The sequence below is a fragment of the Periplaneta americana genome, chromosome 8, assembly GCF_040183065.1.
Source record: "Periplaneta americana isolate PAMFEO1 chromosome 8, P.americana_PAMFEO1_priV1, whole genome shotgun sequence".
NCBI lineage: Eukaryota > Metazoa > Arthropoda > Insecta > Blattodea > Blattidae > Periplaneta > Periplaneta americana.
The window spans coordinates 186057869-186081456 of record NC_091124.1 but is presented as its reverse complement, the minus strand read 5'-3'; the positions used below and the strand labels follow the sequence as shown (position 1 = coordinate 186081456).

The following is a 23588-nucleotide window of genomic DNA, read 5'->3' as shown; positions in this document are numbered from 1 at the left end:
TTACCGTCTTTATAGTATGATTTACAAAACTGAACCTATGTGTACTCTGACTGGCATTTAACTGTTGAGCTGCACAACTGAAGTCTGTTAAAAATTTTAAATTAAATTAATACAGTTTTGTAACTTACTTTCCCATTGTTGATAGGACTGCTAATTTTCAAATAACTCTGATGTTAAAGGGATTACTGAACATGTGTTTAAATCTCTATTGTTGAAATGTATTTTTAAAAGTTAATGGAATTTTGTTTTGTTTTATTGTTAAACCTAATATAATATGGACTGTTTTATATGAAATATGGAAAATATATGGAAATTAACGAAAATATGTACTAAACTCTAAAATATGGAAAAATATGGAAAATAAAAGTAGGATTTTTCAACCCTACACATTGTGAAACATAAAGATAATGCAAAATATAAATTATATTAGCTTTATAAGTAAATATGTATTTACATATAAATCCTTTCCCTGGTTATATGTAATAAAATCTGATATTGATGTGAGAAATGTTCAATTTGACTAATTTGTGTAGTTTCGCCGACTTGCCGAAAAGTGAAATATAAAAATATAAAATATGAATGTAAATTACATAGAACTCATGTTACATTTGTTCAAGTCACTATTATATATACATATACGTTGCTTACCTACTGCTGCAGTACAGTATGGAGGAATCTAAAAGACGGAACATAACATTTAACATTTAACGATTTACAGCTCGAACTTATTGATCTTCAATGTGACCTAAGGGCTAAAGATCGTTTGAATAATACTACTAGCCTGGTTGAGTTTTACAAGACTAAACATTAGCAATAATGTCCACGACTACACAGGCTGGCTGTGAAAATGATTGCTATGTTTGGCTCAACGTTTATGTTTGTTAGCAACTGTTTTCTAAAATCAACTTTAATAAAGGCAGGCATCGAACATCTGTAACTGATGTTTCATTATGATCAACAGTCAACCCTCGCAACTTACCTACTCTAGAATTTTTGCTACTTATCTGGGATCTTTTTTGACCCCAAGAATATTTGTTGTTATAATTAGGATATGTTATAGCTTACTGCATTTTATATAGCCAACGGTACAAGCAAATTGAAAGTTTTTATTGCACCTACATTTACGCACTATGTTTAAACAATCAATTAGTTAATTAATATAATTAGTTTAATGGCAGACTATTCTACATGTGTGTATTTATTTTTTCAATTATCAGAGAACACATCCACTTTCCTTCAAGTAAAGCCAAAAAGGAAATTGTAATTGCATGAAGTTTGATTATTATGTTTAGATAATTAATTAATTTAGTCTCATTACCTGTTTCAGTAAAAAAAACAGGAAGCTAATTTCACAAATATAAATAATTATATTACTCTTGGACCTAGAACATTTTTCCCTAGCTCAAATGGCAGTTTATACTGTATTTGTTTCATTTGTTCACTTTTATTACAAAAAAAACTCTCACTGCAAAATAGTTCTAACTATAAAATAGAGACGTGTTCTATAGCTGGGACCATTCACAGACCCAAGCAATAAACATGAAATAAATTATCAATATATAATTATGAAATTACCTCTGATTGAGGTTCTGGCTGATATATGCACATCTGTTATCGGGCAGTACATCTCACTTGACGATATGTGTCAGGGGAAGAACAATTGTTTGTATGCATCTGAAGTCTGATTAGTGCAATACGTAGCTAATCGGCGATGTAGGCTATGCAATGGAGGGGGAAAAGGAACTGGTGACCTTACCCCATTCTCATGGCCTAGTTGCCTCGTAAGTGGTGTCTTGTTGGTATCATTTGTTAGGTTCACACCTGTCTTCGGACAGTTGACTAAAGAAAAATAATTTTAATATTAATTTTAATTGTGAAGGAAACTAAAATAACCAAGGATAGCATACCTATGTTACTGGAATGTTTCGGAAAATATGAATGTAGATATTAACAATTAGAGATGCTGTGGGGTCAGAAAAGACCCCAGATAAGTGTCGAAGTTTAATGGGTGAATCCACTGAATTCTGTTCCTCTATTTTTAATGCTCGTGTACAATATCATTATTTGCTGTAACGCGCCTACAATCCATGTTGGCAATAAAACACTAGAATAACCGGTTCTGGGTATAAAGTTTGTGTTGAAGTGCCCAGAGAAGGTTACCGTGCCGTGTAAACGAGCATTTACCTGTGCGAAACCTGTTTTCTGGCGAACGATATGTAGTTTTCAAACCTCATGTAACATTTTCTTAATACTGCTAAAATCTTGTTAGTGTGGGTTCATAAGATCTTTAAACGTAAAATTGAAATTTAGAAACTTAGAATCTATAACATTTCGGAATTACGTCTACATATAGTGTCCATCATCAGAGCATTTAGTTCAGTATACTTATTAAACACAGAATAAATATGAGAAATGCCTGTTATTATTCGGTTGAGAAGCTTTTATCATCCAGTCTGCCGTCAAAAAATCTGAAAGTTAGAATTTATAAAACAGTTATATTACCGGTTGTTCTTTATGTTTGTGAAACTTGGACTCTCACTTTGAGAGAGGTATATTTGGGGCTAAGAGGGATGAAGTTACAGGAGAATGGAGAAAGTTACGCAACACAGAACTGTACGCATTGTATTCTTCACCTGACATAATTAGGAACATTAAATCCAGACGTTTGAGATGGGCAGGGCATGTAGCACGTATGGGCGAATCCAGAAATGCATATAGAGTGTTAGTTGGGAGACCGGAGGGAAAAAGACCTTTAGGGAGGCCGAGACGTAGATGGAAAAATAATATTAAAATGGATTTGAGGGAGGTGGGATATGATGATAGAGACTGGATTAATCTTGCTCAGGATAGGGAACAATGGCGGGCTTTTGTGAGGGCGGAAATGAATTTCCGGGCTCCTTAAAAGCCAGTAATTAAGTAAGTACTTACAAGCTATGTTTCGGCACACATTTTTGAAATGAAAATGCGAAAGTCCAAAAAATGGTGGTCGTACTGCTTTGCTACCGACTTTTAATTTGGTTCGTGTGACACACTGAACCTGGTCACATTTTGGACAACATCTTTCCGTGTTGCTTTATCGAAAGTCTACATCATTCAAGCAGGAAAATGAAGCGAACGCCAAGTGAAGGGTGAATGCGAACCAGAAAGAACTTGAAATGAAGCGGAGAAATTTCACAAAGCTCGCACCTTGCTGTGGTTTAATTATTTGTCTGCTGCCCGGACCTGGTTGTGACGTCTGAATAACATGTTGTCAAGTGAGGCGAAGCCGTTTACAAGTTTTCCTGCGACCTGCTTCACAATTGATCTGAATAACAAGCGCGAGTGTCCACGCCGACACAGATGCGGATTAATTGTGTTATATTCCAGCGCAGCGTTCTTGAATAACAAGAGACAAATGACAAACGCAATTTTTAGTTCACATCTGCGACTGGAGAGGGAAATGGAAATGTCACAGTAGAACCTCGACCAGTTAAAATCCTAGTTGAGTTACATGAAGGTTAATATCAAAATTAACCATTAAATAAACATATATGTAAACTGGATTAGCTCTCTTTGCCAGTAAAATACAAATCTGGAACAGAGATGTGATGTTTCAAACCGTATGAATGGTGTACGAGTAAATTGTTACAGATAAGCAGCAAAATTTGTTAAAGGTAAAAGAGAAGATGGAAACGATACGATAAAAGAACTTAAATGGGAAACTTTGGAAAACAGACGTAGGAGAACTAGAATAACATCATTGTATAGAGCACATCTAGGACAGAAAGCATGGGTAGACATAACGGCTCGGTTAGAAAAGCCAACGTACTATGGTAGGAACGATCATGATTTTAAAATCAAATGTAGGAAACAGAAAACGGATGTAGGTAAATTCCCATTTTTAAATAGAACTATAATTGATTGGAATGACCTACCTGCAGCGGTCTTTGAGGGCTGTCCTTCCTTAAGGAGATTCAAGAATAACTTAAAAAGTTGTGTATAAAGTGAAAATTAAAATTAAGGTGACATTCAACATTTAATTTTTTAAGGTGACATGTATTTATCTAGCCTGACGAGTTTATTTCCTTGGTTTGAATTGTAAATTATTTAAAAATAGCGTGTAAGAGGGCCTTAGACTAGAAATGTTTAGTTTAAATGTAGTTCTGTTTATAAGTATGCATAAGGATGTAATTATTTGACTTATTTGAACAGTTGTATCAGTGAAGCGAGGTGAGTCAGTGAAGTTATGGTTTTACAGTGCAGTGAACAGTTCCGATCAGTGATAATTTATAGCGTCAATGAAATGTGTTCTATAGTGTCAGTGAAATGTGTGCTAAAGTGTCAGTGAAATGCGTCATAGTGCCACTACAGGGAATGAGATGAGAGTAAAGTGAAAGACTATTGAAACTTATGTAGGACCTATACATAATTATGTAGGTTATATTGTAAAATTAGGTATTTCATTTATGTTTTATTATTATTGTGTTAAATTATATTGTGTATTCTTATTGTATTGTGTATAAAATTGTATATGTGTTGTAAAATTGTATTGTGTATTATATATTTTATTGTGTATTGCTTATCATTTTATTGTGTATTGTTTATATTGTATATACCACTGCCACCGGGTGCTTGCCCACTTGCAGTGTAAATGAATACATACATACATACATATATAACAAGATTGATTACACTGGTCAACAAAATTAAACTTTTTTTTGTGTTAAAAGAGAACGAATGGATGATTCTTATAGAATTTTTTGTGCTGATTTCAATTCTGTTTTCAAAAATGTTCTATCACCCAAGGTTTTTGAGTAATTATAACATTGTAATGTTATACCTAAAATCATGTTTACCTGCCTAAAACGTCTGTGTGAATTAGATTTTAGGCTATACTTGAATTGAGAAACGTCTCTTTTGAGTGTCCAGCTGTAGTCTGTCCTGGTTGCATCTTTCCTTTTCAGAAAAATCCTGATGAAAACGCTCCCAACATTCGTCGCTCACTATTCGAAGGTTTTGAGGAAAGGAAACATAGACGAGAATCCAAAACGTTATTTAGAGTACAAATTATAGGGTGTAGTATGTCTCATACTACACTCCATCACGTTATAGTTCTGAATCAGTTCGCTGACAAATTCTCTGTAATCTTCTGACCTGTGGTTCCTAGAAAGTAACAGTCTGTTGAATGATCCTTAGGTTCCCGGCATATCATTTCAACTATAAAAGGCATATGACTGGATCCTTTAGGCAAACAATTAATAGAATTTCGTGGAGCACAACAGATTTCAGGAGACCAATTCCTGTCCTCTTCTATTTTTCAATCAAAATAATACTCGTAAAAATTCGTCTGTGTTCTTTCAAAGTTAACTAACCTCAAGCGTAACAAAAGTTGTTTATGTGATTTATATAATATTTCTCAAAATTTGGACAAAGGAAACACAGGTTACGGAACTTGTTTCATGTAAGTTTTAACTCAACTGAGAATTAATACTAACTTTTACAGTCTAATCAGGAATAAAATTCGTTTTTATGAATTCTGACTTCACAGGCAACAATAATTATCTAGATCAATTGTTAAGCAATAAAATAAAATATTTGAAAAATTTTCTTTCCATTAGTATGCAAAGAACTGTATACCCATAGCAATAAAAATAATCCACTTTTTCTAAAATTACAACAACAAAAATGGTGGCTGGTAGAAAAATTCTGACTTCATTTTTGGAATCAGCAGATGAAATTATATAAAATACAACATAAATTTTACATTTAACAAAGTCACTGTGGACCAGTGTTGTTATTATTATTATTATTATTATTATTATTATTATTATTATTATTATTATTATTATTATCCCTGGAAAGTCAACGTCTCCATTGTTACTTATTCGAATTGCTTCATGAATAAAATAAAATTTGACAGAGTATTTAAAGATATCCTAGTGATTTCGTGACACGTCCATATCGGAAGTAAATAATGGAATACATTAAATTTGCTTTCTTTAAGAAAGTAGTGCATTTTCACGGGCTAGTTCGAAAGGGAAACAACTCAAAATCTAACGTTTTGCGATGTCTGCATTTTAAAGCTTCATGTTTCTCTGAAAAATCCATTTAACAACGGTCTAATGTGAACTTAAAGTATATATGAAGCATAATTAACAGAATTTGGAGTAATATCAATGATCCTTGGATTCTTCAGAGCAGTATAAATCTTAAATTCCGTTTCCTCAAAATTTAAAATTTTGAGATGTTACAGTAACTGCCCCGTCGATTTTATTTCATATTCGTGTATATACATAACCCATAGGCCTATACCCAATATTTCCATGACCGTTTTAAACAAATGAATGAATGAATGGTAATGCCACTCGAGGTCTGAGATTTATCTGGGAAATCTCAGACCTCGAGGGACATTTATTACGACTATTTCGTGAATAAAATAAAAATGTAAATAATATATTCCTAAAATTCGATCACAAAATGTTAATAATTGTATATTAACGAATATTTAACATACTCAGACATTATGAAGTTGAAATACTCGTAGATGAATATCGATTACTGCAATAAAGAAATTCGATGTTATTATTCAGTAATGCCAATTGCGAAATACAGGTTTAATAATGTTAATTACATGTACTGCACTTTTCTCTTATTATTATAACATAAATACATTTTCATTACCTGCTGAAATCATAATGTAATTTCACAGTAACAGTGGGGACAGCTATATACCAATGCTTATGTATTCAAAGCGAGACATGTTGCTACACAGTGAAACCATCTCTGTATAGATGGGCCTAATTAAAACACGAATTTTATTACGCCATACGGAAGGCAGTTTGACCAAAGACCTTATTATTACTATGCAAGGTCTTTGAGTTTGATATGCGATGATGTTACATAAATTTGAACATTTGACTTTCTATTAATTGTTTCATTTCATTCGCAAAATACAAATTTTATAGGCTACAGTTATAGGTTAAGTTACCTGTGGAAGCAGGACCAATATCAGCTGTGCCTTATTTCGACCGTTACAATCAGTGCTACACGAAAGCATTTTTTATAGCTCGACAAATGCATTCTCGCTGTAGTGTGTAACGGAACTAAAGCTGCATCTACACAGTTCAATATTCCAATCGCGTTGAGTGCAATCTGGGAAGAATATTGAAAGAATCAAGTTTAAAAGGTACGTTCAATTAAGATGCATGAAGATTTTGTGTCTACATGGTGCGCCGTTTTGAACGTCGTCTTCACTGCGTAAATATATTAATTAATATTAAATAGCAATCTTGTGTTCATTTTTTAGAGTTTAAAGAAAAGTTTAACCGTGTAGTTGCATCTTAATGTATTCAAGATCGTCAATTTATGGGGAAACAGTTGGCGACAACGACTAAACAAAAGAACGACCATGCGATAAATTGATAGTGATAAATCTAGCTGCAAAAATTATCGCAATGTGTGACTGTGATTGGTTGAATTCAAAATTTCATTACACTTTATTGGTCGAAAATGTAATGACGTCATATAAACGAAATAGTCAATTAAAAGGTACACGATGATGATCGCGTTCTTGCAAGGGCTCTTGGAACTCATCATAACCTTTTATTTTAGCTCCTAGCCTAAAGACCATTTGCCTCACTTCGTTTACACAGTCCCACCAAAGGCACATAAGTAAATTTTACAGCAAAAAGGACCGAATCGGAGAAAGTTAAGCGGCTGGGCAATTAAGTCAACTGTTCACGAGTACCCGCAACTGCATAGACAGCTACTACAGCTGCATCCCTCCAGGATCTCCCTCTCAGTCGTCGAGCAGATGGAGGAAAGAAGGACCGCCAAAGTCAAGTCACCGACACCTACAGAGGTCCATAGCCATTTCTTTCAGGGCTTATACCGTCATTCGTCTCCTCGAGGCACATTAATCAAACAGAGAATGAGGTGATTTGAGCCCCGTGGGAAACCACGAGACACGAAATTCATCTTACACTTCTCTTGCCATGGGGTAATGAATGACATCTGAGTAAACATTTCATTAAGAAATTACGATTTTTTGTTCTCTTCTACAGGGTGATTCACAAGGAAAGATAAAAAATTTAGGATACGATATCTTAGGCCATTTTCAGTGAAAAAGTTCATATGAACATAGGTCCGTTTTCGAACGATGTCGGAGCTAGATGCATTTTTTTGGTAAACCGTCTCGACCCAATGTGAATCAGACGTTACCATATGCTGCTGACGTGAGACGAGGTCAAGGTCGCAATGAATGACGTAACATTGGAATCTGCATTGTGAACGATGTAGATAAGAGGAAGAAATGGGGTGTGGGGCATTACAAATGTCCAATCGCCTGCCCTTGTCTCATGTAATGACACAAAACCCGCAGACAACACAAATAGCCTACACTATCATCAATTCACAGCAGTCCAATCAGCTACCCACAGTACAGTAGTTATACAGGTACAGTTATCGGAAGTGTTAGGTTGTGTTTTTCCAGATGCCTTATAAATTTTCGACTGCAGAATACGCCGATATTGTGTATGTTTATGGTTTGTGTGATGGAAGTTCCTTGCGTGCTGTCGCTGAATATGAACGACGCTTTTCGATCAGAAGGGTACCATATCGAAGAGTACTTACTGTCTATGGGGTTGGATGAATGATTTGGTATAGCAAAGGAATGGGGAAACGGGAGAAGCGCTAATCGACCGTATTTTGGATGCGGCATAGAGAACAGTTACGTGCAACTCTCCCGAGCGGTGAGCGCGATTCACGCCCGAGTGCAACAGTGCATTGAAGCAGAAGGAGGTACCTTTGAAAATGTGCAAAAACATCGACCCCGACGTGTAGAATATTAGGTATGTATGCATACGTGAATATAAACTTTAAATTTGTCTGTTATCTGTCTCTAAATGCGAGTTAGTAAAATGGAATCTTAGAAGTTTTTGTGAAATCGTAGAGCCATATCTCCGTAACCGTTCGAAAACGGACCAATATTCATATGAACTTTTTGACTCAGAATGACTTCAGAATTCGCATCCTAAATTTTTTACCTTTCCTCGTGAATCACCCTGTATATCAAATATGGAAACATAATTTGTGTTAATTAAATGTAAATATTGTTATATAGTCGTCCAATTCAGAGATTGGTCATTCCAACTCAACAGTGTCATTGTTGTGTTAATTGATACATTTCATCAGTTTTATTTGCTGAAGCAAAATCTACTAACAATATAATAACATACTGTATGGGTCTACACAAAATTAGAACTACATGCTGATCGTTTTTTACGAGTAAATAGGCCTACACATTTTATAAATACACTGTGTTCAAGATTCAAATTGTGAAGGCTGGCAAGACTGGGCACTTCTTAATGATAAAGATATATTGTGCTGTGTTGTCGTAACCGATTAACTTGAAATATTGTGACCATATGACCAGATAATCATTTGAATGTTCATGAGACTGAATAATGATAATCAAAATGGGTGGTTGGACAAGGGGAGCAGGCTTGTAAGAGCTCCGTTATAGTCTTTCTCATTGGATAAGGCAGTGATGTCAAAGCAAGCTCATTGTTTCTGCTCTTGACGTCGTGCGCGGGCATCAAGCGCCAAGTATGGAAAGAAGAAGGGTTGTGTATATGAATAAGCAGCCTGTTGCATTAAGAAAACAGTGGTGCACAAACTTCAAACGGAACGTGAAATGTCATGTCGTTATTTTTATATGGCTTCTTTCTGTTTAATATTATCTATATTGTCTGTAAAACAAAAGTACTAATATCAATTTCTTAATATTGCAGTTGTGTTTTAAATGTTAATAACATAATAAAGAGTTAAGAAGGAATATTCACTTAAATTCCATAGTAGTATAATATTATACTGTATTAAGTGGATGAAACACATCATTCATAAAGAAAGTGATATCCCAAAAAAAGAGATTGAGTATGACATGATAAGTTGTAATTGATATTGATGTTCAACCTCCAATAGTGAATCCCAATGATCATAAACAGGGTGCTCTATAAGATAGTTGGGATCCATATAGTTCTATAGCCCTATAAAAGTAATCGATAAACTAATCAAAACAATATTACAGTATAAAGCAAAGTTACCTAGGTGCTGTATATATTTTAAGTGTAACTAATGTTCCATAACAAAACTTTTATCGTATTATGTTTTTAAGGTGATATTGGTGAGCAACTTCCTATCATCAGAATATTAAATTATTTTCTAGATATCTGCTGAAGATATAGAGCTGACGTTTTTACAACACATGGGCACATATCTTTTGCTTATGATGTAACAGTAGTTGCTTTGTTAATTCATTTCCTTACAAACGATTTCAAAATTTGCAATACACTATCTTCATAATACGTATATACGGTATATTAGATTTACGAAAACATTCTGTAAGGCTACTAAATAAATAGGCCTATATCTGAAAATTTCACTGTTCTATTAAAAATTTTGAGAAAATATTTCTTTTGAACAAAAAAATCAAACTTGTGAAAAATTAACATTGAAATTAAAACTTACATTCTTATAATACACTTACACTTCTCAGACAAATCTAAAAATTACCATGGATACAGTTTTAATAAGTTCTCTTACCTTTATCTATTGAATCAGTGCTGGCCATCCCTGTATATAGCTCAGCCAAGCGGCATATACTGTCTCTTTCCTTTCCGCTGTAAAGCGCTCAGGCTCTCCTGAGCTCTAAAGCGCGCGCTTGCTCCTGTGGGCATCAATTGACATGACTTGGATAAGGAATGACATACATTCCAGAAAGTCTATTTCCCTGTACACTGTTGACGTCTGACTTCCTACGCGAAAGCTTTTAGCATTAGATGGTGATAAAGACCTGACGAAACGAGTTCGCATCTCGCAGCAGTACCTAAACGAACTGAAGAATTTACGCCTGGAAACAGCTTGCGCCGTTTGAAAAGTGACATGGGCAAGTGCGAGTAACAGCTCGTTCAGCGGTGAATGAGCACGTCGGATTCGGAATTAAAATATCAACATTTATATATTATATTACAGATGTAATTTATTGGCAAACTTTATAATAATTTCTGAAACTGTTGACTATACTCTCTAATATAATATATTTCAAATATTTTGAAGAAATTTCTCAACACTCACTAGATTCCATCTCTAACAAAAGAATTGAACATTAGGCACATAGCCCGTTTCATTAAATTTATGAAAGATTACGCTCTCCAAGCCTTGAAAATACCCAACGACTTTGTTGAGTCTGTTATAGCATATAGCGTAAGTGACCGAATTTTCATTTAGAGCAGGGCTGGGCACGTTGCGTGATTCTGAGAAATAAGCGCTGTTTACTTTAAAGAGCAATATTTCTGAGCGCTGTGACGCATGCATACTGTACGTCACTCACTGTCACTGCAGTGGTCGACTGTAGTAGGATGGCGAACTTAGAAGATGCACCCACATCTATGTCAGACAGAAACCTAAATTATATTTTGAGATTGAACATGGCTAATTCATTTATTTCAAACATTGAACCGCTTCTGCAAATCAAACGATTTCATAAGTCTCGGAAAACAAACACATAGTTATTTTGATTATTGAGTTTCAAACAGTTTTGTTTCAATGGAAAATATTTATTGATTTCAGATTGACAGAAGCAAGATTTTGTTACTATAGCTTATTCATGCAAAAGTAAAGTGTAAGAGAGTGTTTACTACTAACTTACTTCTTGTGTTTCTGATTCTAATCCTTTATTACACATGTTTGTATTAATAAATTTCTAAATTATAGACATCAGCTCAAAGAATTTGAGTGACCACAAGGGTCTGAATACAATAAACATGTATAATAATGTGATGTGATAATTAAAGAAAAAATAAAGTTAATTGTTGAAAACAAATATAAGTTGATTAATTGAAATAGAGATTATGATGATGATGATGATGATGATGATGATGATGATGATGATGATGATGTAATATATGAAGAGAATCCTTGATAATATTTATAAGAATAGACATTACTTAATCAAAAGAAATGTGAAGTTCCTTAAGATAATTCCATATGAATTTTGTAATTGAACCTCTACTGCCAAACAGCAAACCAATGACAGACCATTGGTTAAGAGGGACGTTGTACTTTTGAGAAAGATACGGCAGACAAGGTTCATATATGGACTTCTTCTCAATATCAACTTCGGTGGCCTGATTTAGGTTTTTTCCCAACCACTGTCATTGTTAAAGCACTGTGCATATAGATTGTGTAAATAAGCCTAATGATTTGTTTGTGTGCATTAGAGTCCTGCATAACCGGTTACGAAAGATAGAACAGACAGATTGCTACTGAACGCCTGGCGCTATAGACAATATGCGAAGCTCTTCCGTCTCGCGGAGTAGTCCAGTGTTCGATTTAACGAATGTCCGAGTCTCACTCGGTTGGACGGCTCTGGATCATGAACGACAGATAATAGTGAGCCATCCAGGAGTTCCAAGAATCGTTGTAAGAACGCGATTATCATCGTGTACCTTTCAAATGATATTCCCTCCTTTCTTCTCATTGATTGAAGCATGCATAATGAAACTACAATCATTACAATTGAGAGTGATTTTATTTTTGTTAATAATTTGTTATCTCCTTAAAAACTATTTATTAGAGAAATAATAATACATCCACTTAGAATAATTAAAAGACATTGGCTATATTAACAATTACTCTTTCAGCGGTAGCTACGTATTTTGAGTTTAAAGTATGAACGTTATAATAGTAAGTGTGAACATATTTGCTCTTCTTTTTTGCAAGTAATTGTAATTTGTTTTATTCTTGTATTTGTTTACACGTCAGGTTTCATCTATGCATTACGCTCATTACCTTTGTTGTTACCGGTGCCCATTAGTTGATTTATATATTAGTTATGAAAATAAATGTACCAAAGTGTCCAATCAATTATAACCCTATTTCAAGCTAACTTAAAATAATAATTTAATAAAAAATTCCAATAAAATAATTAAATATCAAACAAATCAAAACTTAAACAAAATAAATAAAAAAAAAACTTAAAATGAGTTATGGTTTTTAAGGAAACCTCGGGTTCATTGCCGCTCTCACATAAGCCCGCCATTGCTCCCTATCCTGAGCAAGATTAATCCAGTCTCTATCATCATATCCCACTTCCCTCAAATCCATTTTAATATTATCTTCCCATAAACGTCTCGACCGTCTCAAAGGTCTTTTTCCCTCCGGCCTCCCAACTAACACTCTGTATGCATTTCTGGATTCGCAAATACGTGCTACATGCCCTGCCCATCTCAAACGTCTGGATTTAATGTTCCTAATTATGTCAGGTGAAGAATACAATGCGTGCATCTACGTTTCGTAACTTTCTCCATTCTCCCGTAATTTTATCCGTCTTAGCCCCAAATATTTTCCTAAGAATTTCAAGCTAACCCTTTTTTAATTAAGAAAAGTAAATTTCCTTCAATTACTCCATTTGTGTAGTTACAAAATGTCATCAGAGTTCCTGTATGGTGAAATGCGCTTGGTATTCTGTCCTCTATATCTGTGGTTCTGTCTAGCCAGACGCAACCGCTTCAAGACCGGGTATTCGAACGAATGTCCATCCTCGCCGGTTGATCTACAACCAGTCGAATATAAACCGGTTGTAAGCGCTGTTCTGCAGCACTCTGGTGTGCATAGAGCGAAGTTTGTTCCATTAAATTAATAAGAGTGTTATAAAGTCTGTACTGTACAATGGATTGATGTAATATCCTTATAAACTGTTATGTACTGACAGACTGAATGACTAGAACAACCGTGGCTCTTGTTATATTAATGCAGGGAAGGTAGCTGTAATGCGAGTCCGCCACTGCGTGAGCGTTCTACTCCGGCTTGCCTTGCGGAGCGAGAGCAGCTCTGGCCGGCTAAACGGAGCCGCTCTCTTGCCCGGCTCTGATTTAGAGAGTCACATTTTATTTTAAAATGTGCCGATTTCTCTGACATTTGTCACTAAATAATTCTGGATTTTTTAATCAGGCAGTTGATGAACGCCGGAATATTTCCGTAGAAATGCAGGAAGAATATTTTGTGCGATTTCTTCGTAATATACTCATCATAAATGAAGATTCACTATTCTAATGTGAACTGCACTGAATTGACGTCAGCTGTATACTAATGCTCTAACTTTGACGTCATTGAGCCTGTCTTTATCCAGTGTACGCTACACAAAACCTTCCCGCTCTCAATACATACTGCTTCGTCAGCAGTCGAATTGATCTATAATAGTAAAAGTCCGAAGATATTTTCCTAAGCGAAACCGCTTTCCTGGTGAACACTATACATCTAAGAGTTTGATTTCCGGTGCGATATTGCTGCTTCGCGGGGAGCTGTGACGTGGAGAGTGAAATGAGATGAGCAACGAGACATGGAGGCGACAGGTAGGGGAGTAGCCTACCCTTCCATGCAGCTGCCTCTTCTGGTTAACCGCAATGTGATGTTGGTTCGTGTTTATCACGGGGGTGAGGACAAATAGGCAAAAGATCTTGACATTGAAATTTCAAATTAAGAATTTGGCCATAAAATTAATCATGAATGTAATGGATTACTTCTTTATAATAACATTACCTTTTAGTCACACATCTCTTAGAGAATATGGGCGTAAGTAAGTTGATTTACTTTATTATACATCTTGATCACACAACGTTTAACACTGTATCACTTCGGAATATGTATGATAAGACTTTCTTGTGTTAAATTCTAACGACCTTGTTTACTTGTTTCGACCTATTTATAGGTCATCTTCAGAACTGGTCGTTGCTGGTCTTGATGCCTCTTGTTTTGTTTCCTGTGAGGGTTTGTTCGTGTGGTGTAAAGTGGAGTCAAAGAGTATGTGTGTTCTGAAATCGAGTTGTGTGTTGAGAATTTCTTTGGAGTGTGTTTTTGTGTGACTGTATATTTTATATTGTTCTATTGTGTTTAGTTTCTGGCTTTTTGGTTGGATGTGTATTATTTCCATGTCTGTGTTGATGTCTCTGTAGGTGTGGTTAGCATTTGTGATGTGTTCTGCATATGTGGAGGTGTTTTGTAATTTTGTTATGGCTGTGATGTCTTCTTTGTAACGTGTTTGAAATGATCTGCCTGTCTGTCCTATGTAGAAGTTGTTGCAAGTGTTACATTTGAGTTTGTATACGCCTGTGTGGTTGTATTTGTTTGTTTGTGTGTTGAGATGTTTTTGTAGAGTGTTATTTGTTCAGTATGCGATGTTGTAATTTAATTTCTTGAATGAGATTGCAATCTTGTGTGTGTTTTTGTTTTCGTATGTTAGTGTGATGTATTTTTTGTGTTCTTGTGCTTGTGCTGTATTCTTATGTTTTTTGTGGTTATGTTTTGTCTTACGTATTATGTTGTCTATTATGTTAGGGTTGTATCCGTTTTCTTGTGCTATGTATTTGATTGTGTTTAGCTCTTCGTTGTAATCCTGTTGGTTCATTGGTATGTTGAGTAGTCTGTGTACCATTGCTCGGAATGCCGCTTGTTTGTGTTGTGTGGGGTGGTTGGATGTGTTGTGTATGTGTGTTGTTGTTGTGGGTTTTCTGTTTATTATGATCCTTAAGAGGGTTGCAATTTATTTCATTATGCAACTCTGGCTTTAACCTAGTAGCTCTCTGTAAAGCAGGTTTGAACAATTTTTCCTTGAAATTATTCAATTTATTTCATTGTTTTGAAGTGAATGCGAAATAATGCATGAATGAAATAAAGGTGATAATGACAGCGAAATGAGTCCAAAGCCCAAAGCTACCTGGAATATGCTCTTATTGTATTGAGGGAAAATCGTGGGAAAATCGCGGGAAAATCTCAACCACGTAACTATCACAACCAGGATTTCAACTCGGGCCCACTCGTTGCACGGTCAGACATACTATTACTGCATAGCGGTGGATAATTTTAATTTGTGTGGCGCAGAAAAAGTTCTTAATGGAACATTCTGTTTCAGTACATTATTATTATTATTATTATTATTATTATTATTATTATTATTATTGTTATTGTTATATGATATTTTTTCCGAAAATGGAACCTCCATTTACTGTCAGCTGCTTCCTGGTCGTTTGAGGGAAGTGAAGGAAGATATTTTAGAGTGCTAGTTTATAGACCATTCTGGGATATCGTTCACCATTATCCTATAAAATCTCTTTTCATTTTTATGCAGTAATTCACTAAGTCCTCCTCCTGGATGCTTCTTTAAAACAACTTTTCGTCTAGTTTTTCTGGTAACCAGTTATTCAATTGTAAGAACTCCACAGTGTTTGCTATAATTTTAAACATTATTTTTACTTCACAATTAACTCCTATATTAATTTTTGCAATGTTTTAATAGATTCCTTCCTAAATTCCTTATTTCAGTACTTATATATTTCCGTGTCTTATGTGCATGTCATATGTTATTATCTTCAAATTTTGTGTTCGGGATGAAAATAGGAACTGCAGGAAAAGTGAACTTGCTAACGTTCACTGATAAAATCTGGGATCTATGAAGTATGTCATGATAGTAATACAGTTAATTCCGTAACAAGCAATAAATTAATGTTCGTACAATGCTTGATATAAATTACATAGTGTAAAGGTTGGTAGTATTGTGATACGAGTAATATTTTTTTTCCCCTCGCTGTTATTTATACTCGCTTTAACATCTCTGGTCATATCGCGAGTTAATCTTTGGTTGAAATCCGAAGGCCTGTGTACTATTATTGAGACTGGTTCTATTGTTGTGAACTAGATGGCGACTGTATATATATGACTGATTTGTTATGAATATGATTTCGGTGATGAATGAGGCCGGTGATATTCAGGGATGTTGTGGCCCGAATTTCCTGGCATTTGCCTTACGGTTGAGGAAAAACCCTAAAAAACCTCAACCAGGAAATTCAACCCGACCGGGAATCGAACCCGGATCCTCTGCGTAAGAGACCAGCATGCGGACCCCAACACCACAGAGGTGGTCCAGTAATATTGTGATAGTTCCTTTTGAGAATTTATTAGAATTTTACTGAGCGAGAGAAGTACCTGTTTTGTGCAGCAACTTGTCCACTAATATTCCCTTAATACGTTGAAGCAAAAAATCGATCTTCCTCTCTCTCAGTAAAATTATAATAAATTCTCAAAAAGAGGTATCACAATATTACTCGTATTGCAGTATTAGGAACCTTTACCCTACAGTTCCTACGGAATTAAAAATACAGTACAACAGTTTGTTCGACGTACACTGAACCTTAAAATATTTATTCCATTGCTACTGGAGGAACGCTACAACTTAAATGTTCCAGTATAATACATACTGTGCAAGTTAAATTCTGTAGAGATGAGGAATTACACACAATGACGAAATTTGGTCCTCCTACTTCTTCATTACTACGGTGAGACAAAGAAAAGTCGCACAAATCAAAATAATAGTTGAAGTAAATTTATAAAGTTTATTTTATTTTATATTATAAGGTGACACTATAAGACTAATTAAGAGGACAGAAAATATATATTTAGATTTAGGCTTAGGTCTATATTGTACTTAAAATTGTCAATATCTATTTTATTATAGCATTACATGTGATAAATGTTAATAATATAAAAAGGTTTATGCTCGACCATGCCGAAATGTAGTAATTATACATCTGGTAGCAGACCTTTAATGAAAGTCATTAAAGTACACCTACTCATTAAAGGTCAGGTCTCTCAGGCAATGACGACTCAGGTTACAACTGTTCAGCCAATGACAGGTCAGCTTTCTAACGTTATAAAACCGCAAGCATCGATTATTCTCGGATATGCAATCCAAAGAGAATTAGCGAAAAGTCACCGGAGGCTGGAAATCCAATACTGTCGCAGAAGGTTATGTTCTGTTACTATAATAATTAGCGTTAATTGTGAATAATATTAAAATAAATTCAATTTGTCATCTCGTTTTTCAATGTCTAATTTAATTTCAATGTTATCTCTGTAGGTTCTTATGGCCTAGCAAGGTCAATGTGAACATCTGTTCCTCGGAAAAAATCAATACTTTCGCGTCTGCGCACATCTCACAACATACGGGACATTGCTCCAGGTCAGATGCAATAAAATTAATAATATCAAGTTAGAAATATGGTCGAGCATAAAAAGTCGTATGAAACTCGCCTATAATGGTAATTAAGAAGCTCGTATGAAAATTATGAAACTCGCTTGCGCTCGTTTCATAAATATCCATACTCACTTCTTAATTACCTTCATTATAGGCTCGTTGCATAATGTACTATTTACGATTAACTGGATATTAAAGCCTAGGGACATATAATTGTTATCAAAATATATAAGAAGGCCGCACAAAGTGTAAATTTAATATTATTTTGTAAGCAAAGAGATTTATGATCGTTGGTAAAGAATATATTCCGTCAATGCTGTTGCCACCTACAGGCAAATTACTTGAAAAAGGGGTCAAATCAGATAATTTCAAAATATCAGGCATGAAAGTTACAAAAAGGAGGACATTTCTTGATTTTGTTAAAATCCGCCTGGATCCCGGACAAAGATCTAAAAAGGAGGACATGTCCGGACAAAAGACGACGTCTAGTCACCCTACACTATTGTTAATAAGTGCGAACTTCAACTCGATGTGACACACTAGACTACATTCTCATGTCCTGGCATAAATTCTGTGCCAGACTATCACTTAAATCAGGTATGTCAAAACCCTGCACATTGTGTAGTAGTCTCTGTGCGATGTGCACTTTCTATTCCCCTAACTGGAGGGAGTGAATCGCCTTGGAGGGGAACGCGACAGGGCTATACAGACCTGCAACAGCATATCAGCTTTTGTTTCAGTAACTCAGTTACAGTACGGGTACTGATTTGGTTGACTGTGAATGAGTTATGATAAATAAAGCGAGTTCACAGATATAACGAAGAAGGGTAATTATGAATCATATAACATAATTGTTATAATGTTTTCCTCAGCCAACAATTGTTATTTTAAAATGAAAGGCTTTGGTCAGCCCATGTCGAGGTAATAGTGTTGTGACAGTTTAGATCAGATTAGTAAAGTTAATCAGTACTCTCAGGGCAAAACGAACTTGATATTGGCGTTGTTTCAGAGTCTGTACTAACAGCCATCAAAGATTAGACGACTTACGACTTTCATTTCATAAGCTGGTAAGTGATGACAATATTGTGAGGAATACATTAAGGCTCTTGAGGTTGTAAGGAACTATTTGCAAGACGGAAAAATTTTCTGGAAGAAAATATAATGGCAAATTTTCCGTCTCACGTCACTATATTATGATAATATACTTACATTAATAAATCTTTAAACCTGACATAAGTAGAATATCGTCGCTTCATAGCTTGTGAACTACGCTTTTAATTTCTTTCAGTAATGCTTCCAACTTGTCGATACTTTCTCTCAACGTTTTCTAAATAAATTATATGTGAATTTAAATTCTAAGCTTAATTTATATCATTTATTAATATTAATGTTAATTTATATTGACATACAGCAAGGAAATTATTTCAGTGTAAAAACTTCACAATGTCCTAATGCATGTAATTAATTGGGAGTATATTTTCTTTAACATTTGTGTACCAATGGTCCCAATAAATAATAATGCTTGTCGAACAATGAAAGAGTAGGGTCTATTATTTAAAATAAATAGTACCTACTGCGTAAAATGAAAAACTGTGTTCGTTTTTTTGTTGTTTCGAAATTACTGCAATATTATTTTTCTTCAAATACTATATAAAAATCATATTAATAAATTATGCTTTACAAACCACTACTTTGTCAAGTGTAATTGGGTAAGTCTAAAGTTTTTTGTTTTGGAATTTTCAAGTATAGACACAGATAATAACCGTGTTTTTTTTTTCCTTCTGCTAAGTGTGTTTATAATGTCCAAATGCCTATTTAATCCAACCCTAGGAGCGCAGAATAGATTATTGTACACCCCTCCAGCTAAGAACTGGTAAGAGCAACCCTTGAATGATGCATTCTGCACAGACCGGCGATCCGCGCACATAACTGAACATTTAGGGTCGATTTCTAAAATGAGGTCTAGACCACGGCCATAGCTTTAAACCTCGTTTGGACTTATAAAACGATGTCTTTTTCATTTTTCTGAGCCATGGCTCAAAACCATGTTCTGAAGCGGAGACCACGGCTGGGGTAGGTTTAAAACCTCGGCTTCATGTGCACATGATGGAGGTAGATGATCAGCTGGGTGATTATAGAATGAAAATTTGTGTCTACGAGTATTAAATCCCCGGATTAGATTGATGAGAGACAGGAATAATCCTTTGTAACTATGTAACGACGGTAATTTCAGGAAAATATTTCGATTTTCGAAGGAATCAACGCAAAATTTAGCAAGAATGCTAAATAATAATCTGCAACGAAATGCAAGAGGCGGCAGGTTGACCATTTTTTTACACCTTCTTGTTGCTTTGAGGGTAGTAAGATATAATGTTTTATATTAATTATACCTTTATGTCTATAAGACGATATAACTTAATTTTTAGTCTTTATAGTAGTTTTGGACATTATATTAAATACTCGAAAATGACGTGAGCGTACAGGAATATGAAGCAAATGTAATTTTGTTTTCTTATTTTAAGTTTTATGCTACTAGGGCTTTCAACGTAGTAGGCCTATTATATATGAAAATAGAACCACACTACATTTTAGTTTCAATTGAAATTGTAATCCAGTTAATACTTAGGTTATTAATTCCTTAGAACCGGGTTTTCAGGTAGTTAATGTTGGTAATAGTTATGAACAAATGATAAAAAAATAACATAAATGCTCGATTTGTGCTAATTATTTGGGCAATATCATTCTGGTACCTAAAAATCGGATCCCTATTAAATACTAAGTAATGCTAGTATTTTAACGCACATATATTCTGTAAATTAGTAAACATAACAATACCTTAGCTGAGAACAAAAGAATGTAACTTACTGCAATTCAATAAAAATATTAATCCCGATGTTCATTTCTTTCTAATATCGACGTTTACAGGAATAAAAATCGATTTTTAGCTGCGTTGCCATATATAAAACCCATGAACCTCGGTTTCTTCTCAAGCCGCGTCTCGACTTCGTTTTAGAAATCGCATAAGGATTCAGACCTCGATCGGGGTTTAAGAGCCGGGGTTTGGAACTACGATTTCGTCCGTGTTTTAGAAATCGACTCTTAGAGTCTGATTTCTGACATTCCTGACTTGAATTAAAGCAGGGTATCACTTTGATAAGATATAATAAATCATTTTATGGACTTAATTCTAAAATACTTTCTAACTTCCCGTCCAACCTCAACTGTGTCTCAACCCTTGCTGGTGTGATTTAATGATATTAAAATATATGAATTTATCTAATTTATATTTCATTGTTCATTTGATATATCTGTTTATAACTCAAAGCGTAAAATAAATAAGAGGAGTTAGTTGCTGCTACCGGGGATTCGGTGGACTGCGTGCCCATGTACAGTCGATTTCCGCATTAGGCGATATTCCTAACCGTATGATCCATGTTTCTAGGGAGATGCCGCGAGCATATTGTAACATGATTACAATTCTGCATAAACAAATTACGCCACACATTACGTCACAGATTGATACGCTCCCACACATAGGCTACGTAAACAAGGTTCGGTACCATCCGTGGGCAATAAACGGATTATTGTTATTTCAGCTTCTAGGATATTGGCTATTGCTCAAATAGAAAGGGGGGTTCCCAAGTATGAAAAATGTATATGTGTAACTGGGCACAGGAAATAATAATAATAATAATAATAATAATAATAATAATAATAATAATAATAATAATAATAATCATAAATACGCTTTGGAAAATGTGTACTTAATGTTTGAATAGTATCGACCTCAAATTCTTAAAAAGGAATGCGAATCGTGTGACGGTGAAATTTAGCTCAAGTATTAACCTGGTCACTGCACAGAGCACTGAATACTTACTTACTTACTTGCTTACTTACTTACTTGCTTACTTACTTATTTGCTTACTTACTTACTTAATTGCTTACTTACTTGCTTACGTACTTGCTTGCTTACTTGCTTACTTACTTGCTTACTTACTTACTTCCTTACTTACTTACTTGCTTACTTACTTAATTGCTTACTTACTTGCTTACTTACTTACTTGCTTACTTACTTGCTTGCTTACTTGCTTACATACTTTCTTACTTACTTACTTACTTACTTACTTACTTACTTACTTACTTACTTACTTACTTACTTACTTATGGCTTTTAAGGAGCCAGGAGGTTCATTGCCGCCCTCATATAAGCCCGCCATAGTTCCCTATCCTGAGCAAGATCAATCCATTCTCTATCATCATATCCCACCTTCCTCAAATCCATTTTAATATTATCTTCCCATCTACGTCTCGGCCTCTCCAAAGGTCTTTTTCCCTCCGGCCTTCCAACTAACACTCTATATGCATTTCTGGATTCGCCCATACGTGCTACATGCCCTGCCCATTTCAAACGTCTGGATTTAGTGTTCCTAATTATGTTATGAAGAATACAATGCTTGCAGTTTTGTGCTGTGTAACTTACTCCATTCTCCTGTAACTTCATCCCTCTTAGCCCCAAATATTTTCCTAAGCACCTTATTCTCAAACACCCTTAACCTATGTCCCTCTCTCAAAGTGAGAGTCCAAGTTTCACAACCATATAGAACAACCGGTAATATAACTTATATATTATTTTAATGTACCGAAGTACATATGATATTTCCATGCAGATATTCTGCGTCATCATACGGTGAAAGAGTAATGGAACGGAGAAAAATTCTCTCCGGCGCCGGGATTTGAACCCGGGTTTTCAGCTCTACATGCAACACGTTCAAATCCCGGCGCCGGAGAGAATTTTTCTCCGTTCCATTACTCTTTCATCGTATGATGACGCAGAATATCTGCATGGAAATATCATATGTACGTCGGTACATTAAAATAATATGTATGATATGCGTAAATTACTTCGTGATTTAAGACGGCGCTTATTCCGTCGGATCCCGGCCAACTAGTCACTCATAACGAGTGCACCTCAGCACATGTGTGGACTTCGGTCCTACGTTCATAGACATCTATGACGTCGTGCAGAGGGCGGCCACTAGAGGGAACCCAAGAGTTGGAGCTTAATCTGAGACGATTCTTCCGACGCCGGGGTAGTATCCGGTGTGGCTTAGTGGATAAAGCATCAGCACATAGAGCTGAAAACCCGGGTTCAAATCCCGGCGCCGGAGAGAATTTTTCTCCGTTCCATTACTCTTTCATCGGTAATATAACTGTTTTATAAATTCTAATTTTCAGATTTTTTGACAGCAGCCTGGATGATAAAATCTTCTCAACCGAATAATAACGGGCATTTCCCATAGTAATAATAATAATAATAATAATAATAATAATAATGATAATAATAATAGTGATAATGATGATAATAATAATAATAATAATAATAATAATAATAATAGTAATAGTAATAAAACCTCATGAGTCATCTTTTGTAATATGATATTTACTACGATGGCTGTTGTATTTAAGCTTCGCGGGTCAAACCCGAGTTAAGGTAACAGATTTTTAAACAGAAGGCCTAACAAAAT

The 23588-nt window shown here is 35.0% G+C and overlaps 1 non-coding gene across 1 annotated transcript; it reads left to right on the top strand.

The window, feature by feature from the left end:
- Nucleotides 1-23159: 23159 nt before the first annotated feature.
- TRNAY-AUA (transfer RNA tyrosine (anticodon AUA)) lies at nucleotides 23160-23231 on the top strand. The gene has a single exon. It is a non-coding gene; the product is annotated as a tRNA-Tyr (tRNA).
- Nucleotides 23232-23588: the final 357 nt, after the last annotated feature.